A 21,290-nucleotide genomic window follows, 5' to 3' on the forward strand; every position below is an offset into this window, starting at 1 on the left:
TTTTGAAATCACTGATTTAGGAACACGTATCTACTTTCCATCTGGCACCCGACTTGGTTCTGTTTAGACTGAAGCAGCAGGGCTCCGGAGTGAGGAAACATATGATCCTTGCTGAAAGTTTCCGGTCCGCGGCTCTGTGGCGGCGCCAGAGCGGACCACAGCCGTACTGGTTGCTGTGAGCCCGTGCGCGGAGCGCGTGGTGCGTCGTCACGCACACAGTGGAACCTATAAGCGGAATCGTTATAGGAGACAGACAAACAATTCCTTGGAATCGAGACATGAGGAACAGGTTCTCGATTCCCATCCCTAGCGGGGGGGGCGGCGGGGTGGGGGTGAGGAATCTCACAGGACACACTGCGCAGCTGCTTCGGAAGCCCACACAGTTTTTTTTTTCTTCTCTGTCGCGCTGCGCCTCCCCTGAAACCCGCTGACGCCCCCCAGGGGAGGCGTGCCTCACACTTTGAAAATTTCTGCTGTATACAATCTCACTATCATACTATTTGAAAGTAAGAGGAGGCATGTTTGTGGAAATTGATCCAAGCAGTTGAGAAAACGCAAACTGAACTTATTGGAGCCTTTAATTTCCAGAGAGACTCTGATGAACGGCACGGTGCTGTGTCAGCAACAACACAACCTCATTCAGTACCTCGGTGCTTTGTAAGTTGAAATGTTCTTTCTTTTTGGCATCGTCATCACACGTATTTGAGAATTCTTTATATGAAGCCTTAAACTGATGTGGAAAAAGAACCAAACTGTCATTTGCATGAAACCTGACGGAGCAGCATATGAATGAACCTTTAGTTTTAGTTTGAGTTGACGTTAACAGGTCTGCATTAAAACCTGAGGTAACAAACCAATATACTGCATCCTCACAGTGAATATAAAGAACTGCCAAAAGTCGCAGCCGATACTTCTCCAATGCAAATCATGAAGGTCATAGGTGAGTCTAAAAACACTTTCTCCAGAACATACATTATGAAGTCAGTGGCACTATGACTTGACAATTGAATGGACAATACTTGAACCAATCCAGAAACTAATAATTGTTTAAAAAAAACATCCATTAGTTGCTAAAAAATATTGATGCTGGTTTCCAATTTATTTGGACGATCCAGTGTGAAGAGATTCTATCATATTGTCATGATGTCGACCACCTTCCAGAATCTCTAACATTTTCTGCCTTGTAGCAGTATCTGTGTTTGGAGTTAATGTTCACATTTTATCTCACAGTTCAACGGTTATGTCCTCAATGCCGGATTACTGAAAACTGGAACAGCACTGAAAAGAGTTCCTTTGAATCCCTGGAGATGGAGCTGATGGCGCCTGACTGCCCGGTCATCATTCAGTAAGTGTCTTCCCACTGAGCTGCCAACTCTTGGTCCCTCAATGTAAAACCGAAAGTTATGAATGTGACTACAGTTCTATGAATCCCTCCTGACCACTAAAACGCAAAACTGAAAGCACTGAATGTTTGCCTTGTGCACGTGTAGATCGAGTATGCATTCCAACTGGGGACTGACCGATCATCGGCCAATAAGAGATCAATACGAAGCGAGATTATTTTGACTCGGATTCAGCCACATCTCTGTTGAGAGTCTCTACTTAGCATCCAGCATTGTCCTGAACACAGCACCATCTGATTGGTTACACTCAGAGCCGACAGGGCAAACAGCCAATCAGCACAGTGCCTGCAGAGCCAAAGCTGTATGTGCATAGAGCCATAGATATATGTGCACAGAGGAGAGAAACGAAGAAGCTTTGTCAGTGAAATAAGCTCTGGAGAGAAGAGATTTGTCTCCTGACTGGCAGGTTAATCATATAAAGACTGAATTCTGCTTTCCACACAAACGTGACGCCGTAAAACACAGGAAATCACAACATGGAGTGTGAAAAGAGATCTGCTAGCTTAATGCTAACTGGTATGGGAAAACCCATTGACCTGCTAACAGTTAACACAGTAGTCATGGAAGTTGTTTGAATAAATTAAACTGAGCAACATTTCGCTGACTAAACACAAAATGCAAACGCTAATTATTTAGCGTTTATATTATTATAACTGGTATATATTTCTTTCACTCAGAAAAGGATGAACAACAATAGAAAACCCTGAAATCTCTGCCATTAGCCTACAAAACACAAATCCAGACACAGCATTATCCACTGTTATTGATATACTTCTTTTGTTGGGAAAATATCATTTACACTTCAGTAAATGGGAGAACAAAAATCCCTCCTTCAACTGTTTTAAAAATCAGTTTAATCTTTATTTTTTGTCTCTTAAAGGGATTTCTAGTCATTTTTCCCCAAAAATATGCAAACATCTGTCTCTTTTTCTTTTGAATTGATTTCAGTATGTAAGGCCCAGATGACTGTACTTTTAGACTGATGTTGACTTGTGTTGGTTTGGTTGTGCCTTGGTTGGTTGTTTGCACCTCCCTCTTGTATTTCTTGTCTTTTTGCTTGTGTTCTCTTGTCTTGATTGTCTGAGTGATTGCTTCCAGCTTGGATATCTTTTCTTAAAAAAGAAAAACAACAGGGAGTACATACGAAAGTACCTACGAAAGCCCAAGAGACTTTTCACTGATCAAAAATTTCACACCAATATTTTTAATTTTACTGCAAATGATTATCGGTGGTAAATATTTATCGGCCTTCTTGGCTACTGATAATCGATATCGGTATTGGCCCTGAAAAATCCATATTGATCTGTCTCGAATACCAACAATGTCACCCGTGACCCCTTTGTGACTCTAGAAAAGTAATAAATTCCGGGGCCAACACATGTTCATTTTCCTACAGAATCTTTTCGTGTAATCACAAGGATTCTGACTGACAGAGCACTCTGGTTGTCATTGGGATTCACAGAACCGGAGTTACATTCATACATTCGATTTATTCTTCCTGACTGCCAGAAGGTGGTGCTGAAAGCACTGAATGACGTGTCCCAACTTAGTCCCGAGGAACCAAACAAATTTCACTGAGAGCTTCTGCAGAGCTGAGCTGGGGAGTGGTGACGTCCAGCCTTTAGCACCTGGAAAAGGTGCCAGGTTTCATCCAAGAAGCACCGGCACATGCTTCACACTTTCACACACACACACACACGGAGATGGTACATGGAGACCGGCCCCTACCAGGAGGGACTGCAACAAATCAAAGACTGTGGGGACCAGATAAAAGCACAGGGTTGTCCCACGGATGCTGTCCCACTCAGCAGCCATACGCATAAACGGAGGCGGTGAGGGTTGGGGTGCTAAACCTGACCTCCTTGCTGAGACAACAGCTCTCTCCTGTTGGGAAGGCCAAGAATGTGCCAGCGCATCCTGACCCAGAGGGCCGGTGGAGTCACTCAAGGAGAACGACAGTGGACAGTGGGTCGAGTCCTCTGAGGTAAAGAGATCGACCCTCACTCTGTCAACAATTCCCAAATTGTGTGCACAATCCGGTCCAGGTAGAGGTGCTACTCCCCTGGCATGGGACCCCAACAGGAGAAGAAGTCTGCCACCAGGTTCTGGTCCTCTGGCATATACACAGTTCACAGGTTGGCCAGACGGGGAGCAACCCACCTGAGAGGTCACTGGGAGATGTGCAGCAGGTGGGTGGACCTGGTGCTGACCATTGATTTGGCACACGGCTGAGGTAATGCCCGATCGTATAAGAGCGTGCCGTTCCTCATATATGGTAGAAAATGCCCGAGGGCCAGATGTACTGACCGCAGCTCCAATACATTGATGTGATCTGTGCTGTCTCACACATGCCACTGTTCTCAGACTGTCCTGTGCTGTGCTTCGCCTGAGGCCTAGTATTGGTCTACTCCTGTATCACGAATAACCAGTGATTGGTAACAACAAGCCTGGAGACAGAGGTGATATTGTTGGTATGCATACTGAAACTGCACATGCGCAAAGGGAACATTCACTGCTTTCAGCACCACCTTCTGGCCGTCAGGAGGGATTGAACAGAGCTTTGACCTGTATTCTGGTCTTCTGCTCCACAGTGTCACCCTGAAAGATGGAAATGTCTTGTGTGTGGACTCGTCCATGCCGGGATTCAGGGATCTGCTGAAGTTCTGAACTGAAGTCAGCTGAGGAAGAAACTTGTGAAATGTGAAAGTCCAACCTCTTCAATCCAGCTCAGCTTCCATGCAATAGTACACAGCACTATGTATAATTAGAGTATGATGCTTCTTCTTTGCTTTTATCATGCAAAAATCAATGTATTCCTGATGACTCCCTATATACTGAATAAAATTTTCAATATTGCCTTTCTTGTCATTTCTAAGCTATTTCACAATAACTTCAGAAACTACCGACTGTATATTCCTGTGATGAATGCTCCTGACCAATAATTTCTTTTTTTAATAATTTGTAATAGTAGTAGTTTTCTTCATGGTTGCCATTATGCAGTTGTGTGCGCTCATATGAAATATGAATCGCAACACTGTGCCTGCCTGTGTCTGATATCACAACGTGGCAAGAAACTAATCTTATGTGACTCTGGACAGCTTGGAACCACCGTCTTTTGTTACAGTATACGTAACACACATGTAATGGATGGGCATATTGAACTTACATGGGTTTAAACGTTATCGGTTTTGTGGTCGATTGCTTCATCTTGTAACTCAAACTGCGGGTGGAGCTATCAGAGGAGCGCTGGTTCTTTAATATCATCCAGTTTGAGAAAGTCCCACTTTACCTTAGCAGTCCACAGCGGCAGACATGCACTGGACTCTTCAGGTTGGTGTGTTTCTCCTCAGCTGGGGATGGATGGCCTTCTTTTTACAGCTGGATCCTCTCTCAGGTGGGAGCAGCTTCACGAACTCAAGTTTTTAGCACTCGTAAAAGTTAATTTGTAGCTGTGTATCATGAGTTGTGGACTTGTAGTTTTGTTTCCCCTTGTCTTCACAAATACAACACAAAACCTACACATTCAGAAACCCTCATTACAGGAGCACAAATTCTATTTTCACAGATGAACAAACTTCCACATATTGCTTCTGCTACTGTTGCAGTAAATTTGATGGAAAATATATTTGTGCTCGTGAATCAATGTGAAGTTCTTCCCGAAGAGTCACAGATTCTTTTTCCATCAGTCACACAACTTGGAGCTGCTCTGACATATTTGGTGAAAATCGCACCTTGTTTATCCAGTCAACGGAGAAAAAGGCGGTGCTTAACTGGGAGGGACAGACTCCACAGCCAATAAGAGAAGAGGAGCTTTTTCTTTTTTTGGCTTTTGTTTAGGAAGAATTTCACATTGATCAAGGAGCACTAATATTTTTTTCACCAAATTTACTGCAGCAACAGTAGAAAAAATGTGAGCGTGTATTTAATGTCAAAACAACATTGAACAGCAAATGGTTGAAGTTGTGTCATTAACCCACTGTGGAGTCAACTCTGAAATATCAACATTTTTCACCGGATTTCAGGACATGTCTGCAAACAACTGTGAATATTCACATTTCAAAATTCCACATGTCAATCAGGCAGCAGAGCTGCAGGCAGGGTGGTTGTTTCAGTCTACAGCAGATCGGGAGATCAGTGTAAAAAGTGCTATTTAAAATAAGTCTATTTACTGGTGTTACACAGTATTGTTCACATCAATACTTTAGCAGTGTTTGTGTCAAAGTGTGTTGAAAAGCAGAACTTTATAATTAACTGAATTAAAAGCCAAAAAACAAAAAAAAAACAACAACAACAACAACACTGACTCATTGTTGAAAACATGAAGTTAAAATGATGCTGGGATTTACGAGTTGCGATTCCCTCCAGGTGCTCATCTCAAAGCGTCCCAGAGAGAACGAGGACCACACTTTTTAATTCCACATGATTTGCAACACTGTCAGTTTAATCAACAGATGAGACTGAACACATTCTTCCATGTTCAAATTGTGACGAGATTTCCCCCATCCTTAGTATGTGTCATGTTCTGTCTGTTAAATCCAGAGTTTCACCTCATATCTGCTCCAGCTGCTTTCTGTTTTTCAGTGTTTGTACAGAAACGAAGCAGCCCTGATGAAGAGCTCCGGTTCACAGAGTTTTGTGTCGCTCCTCCATCTGTTCAGAAGTCAGTCGACTCCTCTTCTCAAACAGCGTCTCAGGGTGAGCTCTGCATTCTCCTGGTTACCTGATACCTGCTGGAACACTGGGGATTTACAGATGCTGAAACAAACCAATGTTGTTTTACTTGATGTTCACATCAGTCATCAAGACGACAACGTCGTCCTCAAAGCATCACCCAGCAGCTCGTCCAGGACCTGAGATGAAGTAAGTTGTTCATCAGAGTTGAAGTGTCTCTCTTCTTCTTGTCTCAGCTCTGGAGCTAGATCAGACTTCCTCAGATTAGTTCTGTGATTCTGCTCAACACTGTTGTCTTGTGTGACCTTTGTGAAGTGACCTGGGTGAGACCACAGCACCTGGTTCTCTCACATCAAGCCTGAACGCCTCAGAGGCCCCGACGACCCAACAAGAGCTTCCTACCAGCAGCTCTGCAGCCGATCGCTCCAGGACCAGTCCTGATGGACACACTGGTGAGTCACTGCTTTAAGGTTTATACATTTTTAGAGTGAGATATGAGCTGTTTCGTCATTGTTTTATACATTTTGCAGCATTGACATGAACTTATTGGGTAATGTTTTGTTTTCAGGGAAGAACCTGCCATGTTGCTTCAATTATTTCTCAGAAATCATCAATTTCAGTGAAGTCCAGAGCTTCAGACACCAGCCAGCAACACAACTCTGTCCAAAACAGGCTGTTATGTAGGTCCATCCATCCATCCATCCATCCATCCATCCATCCATCCATCCATCCGTGGCTTCATTACTAACACTTAGCAGTGATCTGTAGTTTCAACCAGTTTTTATTTTCAGATTCTTGACAGCTGATGGTGAGGAAGTCTGTTCTGATCCAGGTTCTCCGTGGGTTTTGGACTTCATGACTCGCCTTCTTAGGCAGGGTGAGTGTGATTAGAGAAAATAAGATCAGACCGTATACAGTCACGTGTACATGTCCTGCAAAGACCAACAATGTAACAATGCAGCAGAAATCAGAGACACAAATCCTCACACTCTATATCCAGATTGGAAACACCCTCAAAAGATTCAGTTGCTGGAGATTTTCTGACCCAGTCATTGTCAAACTAACTCTCCAGGATCTGAAGAAAGTGGACTCCTACATCATGATCGATTACAAGAAGTCCACCAGACTGAAGAGTTGAACCCAGATCAGCCCCTGAGACCAGGACAGGACTCTGATATCAAGTGAGATTTCAGTAACTGCGCAGTGGAAAACACAGCGGTTGTTTATTCTCCAATCATTTTGGAGTTTCCTTCAGTCGCCTTCTGAGCTACACATTCATTTTTCCTAAGGTCTTCTGAATTTTCTTCTCCACCCAGCCTGAAAGCATCAGAGTCCACGACGACCTCCCAGCTGATTCCTACCAGCAAGGCAGCAACTGCTGGAACTCCGTCCCGGTCCAGGGTCACACAACCTCCTATTTATGACAGTGAGTCTGTCTTTAAATTTACCTTTTCTATCCAACAAATCTGATGGAGAGATAATATTACCCAGACATTTTCTGTTTAATTGCACAGTGCTTAGCATGTTTCTGTAACAGGGTCATATATATGTGTGTTTTATGTTTTTGTTCATCGGTTATGGTCATAATTGCACAAAATCTGTGTAAGAGTGTAGCTGATGTATGTTTATCTTATTTTATTAAAGGAGACTGCCTCTGAAGCAGCCATCGTCAGAGCATTTTCATACACGGTTCCGTTTATATCAGAAGTGTCTTCGATTAACACCTGACAATACCATTCGTCTGTTTCAGGAACCAATGGTTGCTGCCAACGATACAGCAGAAGGATAATAAATTTCCGTCTCATTCGGGCCTTCGAGGTCCAGCACTCAACAGATATTTGTCCCATCGATGCTGTCATGCAAGTCCAATCAGACATTTTAGTGTTCCATTCTTGCTACGTTCACGTTTAATAATGAATTTTAAACATTTGAAATCATGTCGTAACAGAAGCCTTCATTTGTGTCTCTGCAGATTTTCCACATCTCGTGGGACAGAGGTCTGCGCTGATCCGAATCAGGAGTGGGTGCAGCGTTTCCTGACAGTGTTGAAGAAGAGAACTGAGCTGATTTCACCCAGATAGGAAGATGCATTCCTTCCATGTTGTTGGTATGATTGTATGACCTCACTGATGAAGCTAAGCAGGGTAGAGTCTGGTCAGTACCTGGATGGGAGACCATGAGGGAACACCAGGGAGCTGTGCCTGTATAGTATAACACCGTCAGTCATTGCTCAAAATGTTCACACATAAGTTTAATGCTGATTGAAGCAAAATGCGAAATTCATCCAGCTGGTGTGAAGATTAAACTTAAAGCTGTGTGACGCTCTCTTTCACAGCTACTTGCAGTGATATAGCATAGTGTCAAAGATAATATAAAACCTGTTTTCTTTCCAGTTGCTTCGTGAAAACTTGTTGTGAATGTGTATTTTTTTCTCTCCTGAATCTAAACATCAATAAATTCTGTCTAAATATTTCAAAATATGTGCTTATTCTGTATGAAAGTGTAAATGTTCAAACCTTGAGAGATCATTTGATGATATTTTCAATGGCAGCAGGCGAGACTCTGTTGAGCAGTGGAAGAGTTTTTAACACTTTGAGCAGTGATAGTTTTGCTTCCCTGTTTTAGTTTGACGCCATTAGAAACAACCGATAAGAAGGTTTATCGTTCTCACCTTCCAGAGTGACGCAGAGATATGAGATTAATCTTCAGCTTCAAAACTTCCTTCCTGCTTTGCTGCAGATGATAAATCCTCTGTAGACGTTGAGTAGAGCTCATCCTCCGAACAAACAGCCGAACCTGGAAGTTCAGAGTGTTTTTCATCTGGTTCCACGATGGTCCTCTTCATCATCACTCGTCTGCTTTTATTGGCTCTTCTGCCCCGAGACACTCAGGAGAGTAAGATCTCATTTCTTTATTTCTCATTTGGTTTAATACGGATGATTTCAACATTTCTTTTTATACTTTTGTGACATCAGTCTTATTAATATTTAAAAAAAAAAAAAATTGAAACAAATCATATGGACCAAAGTGACTGTATTTCACAACTTTTTGTTAAAAAGAAACTCTAAATAAGAGGAATTTCTCTCGATGTTTATGAAAAGCTTTTACTGTCCCGTCATCTCATCCTAACATGACTACCGTCCTAAAGAAATATATATTTGTCAGAAAAATACAATTTCATTATTTCAAACTTGATAGAGACTAAAGTAAGCAATGAATGTAAAAAAATGTTATAAGCAATATCAATAATTTATAAAATCAGTGTGGAGTCATTTAAAACTACTGGAATTAATCAGGATATGCTCTTTTGAGTCATTCCACATCATTGTAACAATGAAACTCACTCAGATTTCTGATTATGTAAAAGGGATAATCTATTGATGATCATTTATGTGTGATTTTTAACTTGTGCGTTACATAAAAACATTGAAAGAACTTTTGAGCTCCTCTCTCTTGGTTCATAATTCACCTGAAACACATACCGACACGTGTGCTATACGCTTGTCCGAAAAGTTACCACAGGGAGAACTGGCTTGTGGCGGCCAAGCGTTCATAGCGACGTCGCTTTTTGATCCTTCGATGTCGGCTCTTCCTGTCATTGTGAAGCAGAATTCACCAAGTGTTGGATTGTTCACCCACTAATGTGAGCTGGGATTAGACTGTCGTGAGACAGGTTGGTTTTACCCTATTGATGATGTGTTGTTGCAATAGTAATCCTGTTCTACATGATTGAAAATGCACGAGACGGAAGGTAAAAACAAAAAAGCTTCAAACAAACACTGGATGACGATCTAGAGAACGATCACATGTATAAACTGAGAAACATTTCCTCCATCCAGCAGGAGGAAGAAGATCAGTTTCAATAAGAGTCATTCACGTCGTACTGTGTTCTTTTGTTCTTTTGTGTGTGTGGCTGCTTGTCTTCTCAACAAATCTACATTTGTTAGTGTTTGTTGGCATTTCTGTGTCCTGCTGTCCTTTCTGAAACATGGGACTTTGCTGCTTTCAGTTGATCATTGTTTTGTAAACGGGGCCTTTTTTCTATGTAGACAACAACAGGAAGACACAAAGCAGCCTGGGAGACGACAGCTCGGTTCATTTTGGAGACTTCTGCATCCGAATTCCTGACGATCCTCAGTGGTCCAACACCGAACCTTCAACCAGGACTTCTACAGACTGGACTCACCCGACCAAACGGCCCGTCGAAGATCAAACCGACAATCCTGTCAAAGATCAAACTGAAGAGCCTGTCAGATGGCCCATGGACTGGCCCATTGAACAGCCATCCCTAAATCTAATCGCTCGGCCAATCCATGAGCCCATCCAGCCTGACATAAGGCCACACTCATTTCTGGGTAATTCCCCAAACAGGATGCCACCGACAAAAAAAGACAAATCAGGACGAAGTGAGTCTCATGTCTTTAAAGCTCACCAGTAATACGATCACACTCTCTTCCCAGCTGGGTCATTCTTTAAATGCGGTGCCTTTTGCGTCCCCAGCCTAAATCCAGCTGTACTTTCTGAAAATGATAGAATCGAAAAAAAAAAAAGAACATTTTTTTATTTTAGTGAAATTTCACCAATCATCTGTTAAAAACACAAGGATATAACTCATAAAACTTAAACAGTTTTTTTTTTAAATACCAGTTAAAAAAATTAAAAATGTGCCATTTTGCCATGTCCCCAGTGCCCTTTCCACTGTTTCATTCAAGAAAATTATGTTGTTTGCTTTTTTTCCAAAATATTTATGGATATTTTTATTCAGCTATAAAAGGTTCTTTATATATTCAATAATTTCATCAGCAAAAAATTATATTTCTGTCTAAAACTGCAGTTTCATATTTGTCCCTGGATTTAGTGTCCACCGTGTTATCCTAAGTTACTGTACCTTTAAGAAGGCTCCACCCACCTCAGCATGATGCAATCTTTTGATATGATGTCATTCCAGAGGAGGGAAATTCAATAGTGTTAAGATTACTCACTTTTCTTTTGTTAATTTTATTATAGTTACTCTTTCATGATGAAGATCTAATGTGGTCAATCATAAAATGTCCACCGTGTTATCCCCGTTTTATGAAGAAAATGATCAAATATCATAATTTTAAAAGGTTCCTGGGCAAAAATGTTGAGTTCTTGTCAGCTATCCAAAATCCTGTTCACTTAAATGCTAATGAAGCTAGGCTAAAAGCTATTTTTGTTGAAAAATGTCCACCGTGTTATTGTCCACCGTGTTATCCTAATTTGGATAACACGGTGGACACCTTCATAACACAGTGGACACAAGAATGATACTAATGGATTAATTTATTTAAGTATTTATTTGCCATATCCTATTTATACAAAATAAGAGAGAAATATTTATACAATTTTAATATATTTAGAATGGTATGTTTACGTGGTTAACACAGTGGACACATTCATTATGACATATCTTTTTAAAACTAAAAAAAAAATGCATATTAAATTTAGCAGATTGAGATTTACCTTTATGGTTTTCATAAAGCTTAGAGTCATGTTTTTCAGAACAAATATCAAAAAAAAAAAAATATATATATATACATATATTATTTATTTATTTATTTATTTATTTTTTTTTTTACCATTTCTATGACCCAAAAGGCACCGCATTTAAAGAATGACCCAGCTGCAGTATTTCATTTCTCCACCACTGTCTTCACTGTCGATATGTAGAACTGTCTCCAGCCCACAACCGCTGCCGCTGCACCAAGGAAAACACCAAACAGCCGAGCGAATCCACAGTGAGGAGCGTCAAGACGTGGTACCCCAGTGAGACCTGCCGCTCCACTCAGTCCATGTAAGTGTGTGTGAATGTTTTGAAGGAAACGTGACGGAGCCGAACTCAGTTCACCTCCTGACAGGACTGAACCTCGGATCAGATCAAGTTTTATTGGACAAAGTTCAGAATCTGCTCACTTTCACAGTTTTTATTGTGACTTTAAGACTAACAACAGTAGGTTATTTAAAATATTACTGGACACTGAATTAGCTTGTATAACACATAAAATCACACCAACATGACTAAAACTAAATGAAATCATGAATTTTAAAAAGGAAACGTGAGTAAACCTTGAGAAAGCTCTGGTCCTGTCAGTGTTGTAGTGTGGTGACGGCCTCTCAGTGTTCTGACTCTGGTTCCTGATGTTCCAGTGCCACGCTGAAAGACGGCAGCAGGGTTTGCGTTCGCTCCGTCATGCTCTTGCTGATCTTTGAAGCCTTTATGAGGTAAGTGTCGACCGACACGGCCACAATCTGTCATGAACGTGTAAATCTGGACCGCTGAGGATGCTGACTAGTGATGAATGCTACATTTATACTTTGATAAAAGCCAGTTTTCATTCACCACAAGAAGCTACATGAGCTTCAAACGATGGCCACACTCATCAGTCCAAAAGACATGAGTTAGTAAGAACTGTTCTATCTTTAAATGGGCTCAGTAGATCATAAACAGCAGCTTGTTCCGCTGTAGAACATCCACTCAACCAAGTGTTGCGACATGTGACTGCTGTCAGTGCTTGTCTGATATCAACCATTTCCTTTCTGATTCTGAAGATTATCGGAAACACTCTGAACATCAATTTCCTCTCCAGTTGATTTCTTGATCAAGAATGTGTCTTGTAGCTGGATGAGTCCGGAAGCTGAACCGACTACGGTGGCGACGACCACAGAGTTGCCCACGACTTCTCAGCCTGTCACCACAAAGAAGATAGAGCCTCGTGGTGGAGGTACGCTCCTTCTAATACAAGATGAATGATCAAAAAGTCCAACTCTGGAGGTTACATGTGTTTTCTACGTCACTTCACAGCACCATGCGTGGACTGCAAGTCAGAACTGACCAACACGGATGGTGTTCAAGCAGAGGATGTTCTCTTTCTGGACGTGCGTCCTCAACCAAGTCCTTGCTTGACCCTCATCAAGTAAGTTTGTCAATATATCTTAAAAAAGCAGCCGATAAACACGAGTGTGCTGAACCGCCTGGTAGAACTTAACTTTAAATGTGTCAAAGGTCCTAAATACTTTATTTCTTTCTTTGGTGAGCAGCGTCCACCTGAAGGACGAAAGGAGATTCTGTTCTGATGTGATCAGTCTCAAGCCCTTGGTGCGGCAGCTGGAACGTTCTTCTCTGGATGTGGAAAGTATGGACGACTGGTCAAAACTCAGTGGGCACGTTTACATGGGCCCCGTATAATTGGATTGTAAGGCGAAGCGGATTGTAAATGTGTCATATAAACGCCCGAGTGGATCCGGTCCACTGGGAGTGGATTGTATTTGGAGCCGATTGTACGAGGTGGTCTACGCTGATTGATGATCCGCTCCGTGTCTCATATAAATGCGGTCTGACAACCGAGCGGATTAAACGAGGGATTATTTGTTCCTCGCATGCATTCCATGGTACATAGTGATGTGATGACGTGCGCAGTTAACGGGAAGCAGGAAAGTCAAAAACAAGCAGAAGAACTCCATAGTGACTGGAAAACACTTTTTGAATAAAAATCCGGTCACATTTTATTTGCAGCCCCCCTGTATAACACATTATAAGTGCATTTATAAAGCATTATAATGCCATTATAACACATGAGCTATAGTTATAAACATTCATAGATGATCACAATGCCAGGACCGAACCTTAACCCTAACCCTAAACCTATGTTGTATAGTGCTGTATAGTGAGTTATAAAACATTGTGATCATGTATGCGTGTTTATAACTACTTGAATGTGTTATACCGGGTGCTTCAAGTAAAGTGTTACCAAAAATCCCAAGAGAACAAACACTGGAGAGGAGAGATGGCCGCAAATCGTGCAACAGCGAGTTATTCAAAGAGCTTCGAAGCAGACTACTAGCAACCGCCCGGCCAGTGTTATGAATTAACTGGTTCCCTTGTTAATGAGTGATGTATTTCTGTGTAACAGCAAATGTTAAAATAAGACTCACAAAAGACTTTAAACTTCTAAATTTACTTTTACTGTAGATGACTGACGTTCGCTAGAACAACTACAAGTTTCAGTCGGTTTTTCAACATCTGTTGGTCACAACTTAACTCGGACACCAGTTAAATCGATACATCGGCAGGCAGAGAAAGCCCCAGTGCTTTACACTGGGATGAGGCACCGGGCGGGGCGGGGTGGGACTCTGGCCGGAGGAGCGCCCGCTCCTTGAGCAGCGTCTCATGGAGATGTTGGAACATTTTTTGAGCAGATATCCAGCAGATAAAAACACTCTGCTCAGCGCTGAGGACTGCTGTCTGCAAAGCTAAAGACCTGAAAGTTCCGCAAGAGACTTTGCGCACATGTCACAGAACGCTACATAATCCGCTTCACCCAGGGTCCTAGTAAACGAGGATTCATCGTGGATCACTTTGTACGCCGTCCATGTATACACGCGCGTTTAACAAGATTGTTTTCAATCAGATTGAAAAAACACCCATGTAAACTGGACCAGTGAGTAAAAGTCTTATCAGTGAAACTTCACCAAATACAGTTCCTTCTTTAAATCTACTTTGTTAAAACTGTGCTGGTTTGTTCTCGCTCCGAGGTGTTGATGGATGTCGCTGCAGGGAGGGTGCTGCTAAACTCTCAAATGAAACACTTCCAGTCCCGAGCTCCAGGATTTGGCCCCGCAGTGAAAACTGTGGTTGGATTGAAATAATGTGAGTGCTACAACCAAAACATTTATAAAATCCTGACCACACACGGTGTGGAGCACTGAACCTCTGAGCCTGCTGAAACTCTACAGTCTGAAGAAGCTTCGTCAATAACAGGTCCAGCAGCTGGAGGGCTTGAGACAAAAAAGCTGTTTGATTTTTGACAATAAAACTGTCTTTTTTTTTTTGTAGAGATCACAAAAGTCATTCGAATTTAAGTTTTTGTACTGTATACAATCTCACTATCATACTATTTGAATGTAAGAGGAAACATGTTTGTGGAAATCGATCCAATCACTTTAAGAAATGAAAACTGAACTGATTGGAGCCTTTGATTTCCAGAGAGACTCTGATGAACGGCATGGTGCTGTGTCAACAACAACGCAACCTCATTCAGTACCTTGATGCTGTGTAAGTAAAATGTTCTTTCTTTTTAGCATCGTCATCACACGTATTTTAGAATTCTTTATATGAAGCCTCAGTTAATGTGGAAAAAGAACCAAACTGTCATTTGCATGAAATCTGATGGAGCAGCATTATGAATGAACCATCACTTTTAGTTGAGTTGATGTTAACAGGTCAGCATCATCACCTGAGACAACAAACCAATATACTGCATCCCCACAGTGAATATAAAGAACCGCCAAGATACGAAACAAAGGTCTTGACTTCTTCAATAAAAATCATCCCGAAGGTCAAAGGTGAGTCTAAAAACACTTTCTCCAGAAAATACAGTGTGACGTCAGTGGAACTATGACTTGACTATTGAATGGACAATATTTAAACAAATCCAAAAACTATTAATCATTTAAAAAGACATCCAATAGTTGCTGAAAAATGTTGATGCTGACATCCAATTTACTTGGGCTAACCAGTGTGAAGAGATTCTATCATATTGTCATGATGTTGACCACCTTCCAGAATCTCAAACATTTTCTGTCTTGTAGCAGTGCCTGTGCTTGGAGTTAATGTTAAACATTTTATCTCACAGTTCAACGGTTATGTCCTCAATGCTGGAAGACTGAAAACTGGAACAGCACTGAAAAGAGTTCCTTTGAATCCCTGGAGATGGAGCTGATGGCGCCCGGCTGCCCGGCCATCATTCAGTAAGCGTCTTTCCACTGAGCTGCCAACTGTTTGTCCCTCAATGTAAAACGAAAGTAACGAATGTGACTACGGTTCTATGAATCCCTCCTGACTGCCAGAGGGTAATGCTGAAAACACTGAATGTTCCCTTTGCACATGTGCAGTTCCAGCATGCATTCCTACTGGGGACTGACCGATCATCAGCCGATCAACGATCAGTATGAAACGGGATTATTTTGACTCAGACATTCTCCTGCCTGGCAGGTTAGTCGTGTAAAGGCTGAGTTTTGCTTTCCGCACATACATGACTCTGTAAAACACAATAACAACAAGTCCCGCTAGCTTAATGCTAACTTGTAAGGGAAAACCCTTTGACATGCCAACAGTTAGCACAATAGTCACAGAACTTGTGGGAATTAATTAAACTGAGAAACATTTCACTGACAAAACACAAATGCAAGAAGAATGGGAGAACAAATACCCCTCCTTCAGCTGTTTTAAAAATCAGTTTGATATTCACTTTTTGTCTCTTAAAAGGATTTGTGGTAATCTCTCCCAAAAAATATGCAGACATAAGTCTCATTTTCTTTTGATTTGATTTCAGCATGTGAGGCCCTACTTTTAGACTGATGTTGACTTCTGTTGGTTTGGTTGCACCTTGGTTGGTTGGTTGCACCTCCCTCTTCTATTTCTTATCTTTTTGCTTGTGTCCTCTTTTTTTGATTGTCTGAGGGATTGACTCCAGTTTTTATATGTTCTTTCTTTAAAAACAAACAAACAAACAGGAAGTAGCTATGGAAGCCTGAGAGGCTTTGCACTGTTCAAAAATTTTGACACCAATATTTTAATTTTACAGCAAATGAATATCGGCCGCAAATATTGATATTGGCCCTGAAAAAATGGTATTTTCATGCCATGTGCTTCCAGGGGGGAAGCTGAGCCTTCAGGACCCAAGTGAACACCCTTGGTGAGAGAGAGAGCCTGAACAGAGGCACTCTGAACTGCCAATGCCAGCCCCTTTTGGCAAACCGAAGGAAAGGCCAGTGCTGTGGTGTGACAGGGACATAAAATTAGACGTCCTTCAAATCAACACATCAGGCATTCCCCTTGGGCAATGGTTCATAAGACAACCTTCACAGTGAGCATAGGAAACAGTAGCACCTTCAGATAGTGATTGAGTCACCTCAGATCTAATATTAGGTGAGATCCATCAGTTTTCTGGGTAACAAAAGATGAGTAAGACCCTCTATCAAGGCCAGAGGATCCAAGGCCTCGATTGCTCCCTTGCCCAAGAGGCAGACAGCTCCTGATCTCGCGCCAAGGCCGTTGCCAGGTCGGCAATGAACGTCACCTTGACCCAGGTGAAGACAGAGGACCAATGTAAAAACTGCACACTGACCGATGGGTCAATGTAGAGACCACTAGGAGTCCGAGGTATGACTTCTGGTGGGAAAAAGAACTGACGGCCAGCCCAGGACATCAGTCCCTGTCCCTCCAGCCCAAAGGGGCCCTGTAGGGGCAGCTGGCCAGACCTGAATCCCGGGGTCGATTAGGCAGTAAGCAGGTGGGAGTGCGAAAGTCCCTGGGGTCGAGTCTCCTCTGGAGACAGAGTGAATGATGCAACAGCTGGTTCAACCTCGGGCAAGCGATCAAGACCCCTGCTCGAGCCTTGCAACCCTCAGTGCGCAAGACATGAAGCTGCAGTTCATTGCGAGAGGTGTCCGACAGCCCTTCCTCAAGGTGATCAGAGCCAAGACACCTTGGGCAGAGGTCTTGTTCGTCGCTGGCCTGAAGGAGTTCACCAACGATAGTGCAAGGGTGAGAGCCCTCTGTAACAACCGATATTACGCCACCTTTGTGTGATAAGCTGAGGAAAGGGTGTGTGGACGCTGCCTACACAGTAGATGCACGACACAGAAGCTCGCCTGAGTTATGACTGGGGACAGGAGCAGATGGTTCAGAGCATGATGGTTCCCTCCTCTCAATCTACAAGCCAGTGTGCTAATAAACTGGGGGGTTGACCCAAAGGGGCCCTCGCCCATAAGTCGGGGGAGAGAAGTGAATTCTACCCACCGACGCAACAACAAGAAAGAAGAAGACCGTCTGCCAGGGTTTCCGCTATAAAAAAATGTCACCGGACAACATGACCAGCTGGTTTTCAATTTACTGGACAAGCACTTGATTTCCAAGTCAAATATTATCGGGGGGGGGGGGGGGGGGGGGGTAATACTTTTCATAGGGCGCCCCCCTCGCCTGTCAAATTTCGTGTGGAATAAATTTCAATAGAATGGTAGGGGAATTTATTCAAAGATATGACCAAAGATTAGGACATATATATAAAGTCTACTTACCTGCAAAGCAAGCCTGTAAAAACAATCTATTCCTGTTATTAAGTGGGGGTGTATTTTCAATTGATGTAAACTTTGTCGCTGTACGTGACAAAGCAGTTTTAAAAACTTAAATAATTTGGTCCCAGAAACATTTTTTCTATCTTCAAAGTAAAGTTGTGTTTGCAAAAAATGATTATAAAACCCTGCAATGTGCGTCAATGAGTGATGAGTCAAACAGCGGAGTCCCGCGGACAGCTCCCCAATAATGACGGTTAGGAACCACACATTGACAGCAACTATGACATCTGGGCTCTATCGGGCTCCAACCCTTTCTCCTCTGAACTATTTTGTTTATTAAAAAAGTCTTTGAGTTTCGCCTGTTTCGACGTGTGTCTCCCGTTGTATTGTTGTTGTGCTACGCGCTTTGTCGGAGTAATGAAACACGTGCTACAAGTTTAGTTTAGACTCCGGCCAACGCGGTCATTAGGCTATCAGCGTCGTAGTGTAAGCCATTAAGGCCAGTCCTGTAATCTTCAACGGTGTGCGAATGCCATGCTAGAAGACAAAGGAAACGAGCCTGTGTGCACCGGAACTTATTACCTTTCTCAGGCCACACAGGGGTCAGAGGTGACATTGTTGGTTTGCATACTCAAACTACACATGGGCAAAGGGAGCATTCAGTGCTTTCAGCACCACCTTCTGGCGGTCAGGAGGGAAGAAACAGAACTTTGACCTATTATTGTCTTGTGCTCCACAGTGTCACCCTGAAAGACGGAAATGTCTTGTGCGTGGACTCGTCCATGCCGGGATTCAGGGATCTGCTGAAGTTCTGAACTGAAGTCAGCTGAGGGAGAAACTTTAATGTGAAAGTCCAACTTCTTCAATCCAGTTCAGCTTTAATGCAATAGTACACAGCGCTACGTATGACTACAGTCTAATGCTTCTGCTTTGCTTTTATTATGCAAGAATCAATGTACTCCTGATGAATGGACCTGGTTTTGTGAGTTCTTCTTGATACTGTATACAAATTTAAATATTGCTTTTTACAATTAATCCAATTCTCCAAGGTGTTGGCTTTTCTTTTAATCTCGAAGACATTTCACAGTCAACTGCCAACTAGATGGGTCACTGGGTTTTGAGGACAGGGGGGGTCTTCGCCCCCCAGGAGATCCATAGGATGTGAGTAAACGTAGTGCATGTTCCCAAAACTCCACAAACAGCTAAAAAAGACTGAGAAATTATTGTTATTTCAGTTTAGTTTTGTTGATACAGCGTAAGTAAAAATAAAGGTTTGCAGAGTACATAGCAGCATGTTTACAGCATCAGTTCTCTAACTGGGGTCCACAGATCTCCAGGAGTCCACAAGCCAAAGCTTAGTGGTTCATGAAAAAAAAAAATCTGTTAAATTGATAATAAATTCATAACTACGATGTATAAGTAAAAAAACAAAACAAAAGATGTATGTCTAAATGTGGAAAGAAACGTATCATTAAACAATCATGTAAATCTGTGATGCATTACTCACACTGCTCTCAGCTCCTGCTGCTGCTTAGAGTTTCTAGCTCGTGACCGAAGCATATTTAAATCAGCCCTCTTCATGCTGTTAAGTCTAATTCAGCAGGATGAGAAGATATCATGACCAAATTCCTGAATCATGGCTTCACTGAGAACAGAGACAGAAGAACAAGATGTGTTCAGCTGTTAGCAAATGAAGCCATGAAGCCACCAAGTTAAATCAGCTCCTGATCACTAAGAACCAGAGTTCAGAGACTAATCGAAGGAAAGAGTGAAGAGTGGGGAGTACATCAGCCTGAAAAAAAAATCAATGATGCATTTTGGCTGTAACTTCAGAAACAGTCCAGAGAGCTTCTTATTTAGTGGAGGAGGAGAAGCTGAGTCCATTTGTGATCCATCATTCCAGAACGGAGAAACTGTGTAGTGAGAAACAGGCTCACCTTCTCACTAATTTAACCTGTCAGTGATGTGAGAGACTGACTGGTGTGTGATAAGACTAGTTACATATATTTACTGGATGACTGTAACTGTTAGGATATTTTTGCTAGTTTTCTGCCAACGATTCAAAGAAGTATCAATAAATGCTTTCAGTTTCAAAGTTTTCAGCTGTTTTTTTTTTGTTTCCAACAAACTCAGTTCATCAGGACTGAGTCGGCGTTCATATAGTTTGTAGCAACTTGAAGATGAAGGAAACACTGGCATGAAGCTTCAGAATTCCACACTTTATTAACAGCTGCTACACAGAACACGCCACTGCACACACTACCTGGTTGATTCCAGGTTCCAGGAGCCTGCTGGAACTCCAGGACCCCACTGGAACATGTGTGCTGGCCCCTGAACTGCCTGACTAGAACATAACATCCACATTTCAACACTGGTCATGGTCTGAAGGCTGGGATAGCTGTACCTTTAAAATTCTAAATGCTCTGAAGAGAAAGTGTAGCTTCAATAAAACTGTAACATCACCTGTTTTGAAAATTATAGAAATTATATTTACATTACTCAAATTTAATTGAAGTTAATTTCTACTGCACAGATCTTAGATCATTCATTTGGCATTTGGGGTTACGAATGTTATGAATGTTGAAATTAACATGAGGATTATGAGGAGTCCTTGAAAAGTATTTTCCCCTGCAAGAGGTTTTATTTATCAAACATGATGCTTAGGGAGTCCGGAGTCCGGGGCCCCTTGTTCAGTCTGTCCCATCTGGGTGTATTTCACTATTTAACCACCAGATCTTCCAGATTATTCTTTACATTCATGTTGCCAGTGAAAACTGAGTCAATAGTGTCTGGTTTAAGAAAATCTATTAAAGCGTCAACAAATTCCAGCATCTTTTCCAGTTATATTGTATTGGATTTTTTTTGAAAACTTCAGCGCTTCTGGTGTCATAGACATGTGACATTTTCAACAAATCAAAAGTCTCAAAAATGAAAAAAAGAAAAAATAAATAAAATGCACATGAATACAACCGTAGACTACAACTACAAATGTCCCAAGAAAAGCCACTCTTACAGTTACACTCTTATCGCAAAGTCTCAAGTGCTGTCATTGACTTCTGACAGCAAAACAGAAGAAATGTACTAATCACAACTGTCACAGTTTCAAAGAATTCTCATTTA

Source organism: Salarias fasciatus, chromosome 3 (assembly GCF_902148845.1).
Source record: "Salarias fasciatus chromosome 3, fSalaFa1.1, whole genome shotgun sequence".
Classification (NCBI taxonomy): Eukaryota; Metazoa; Chordata; class Actinopteri; order Blenniiformes; family Blenniidae; genus Salarias; species Salarias fasciatus.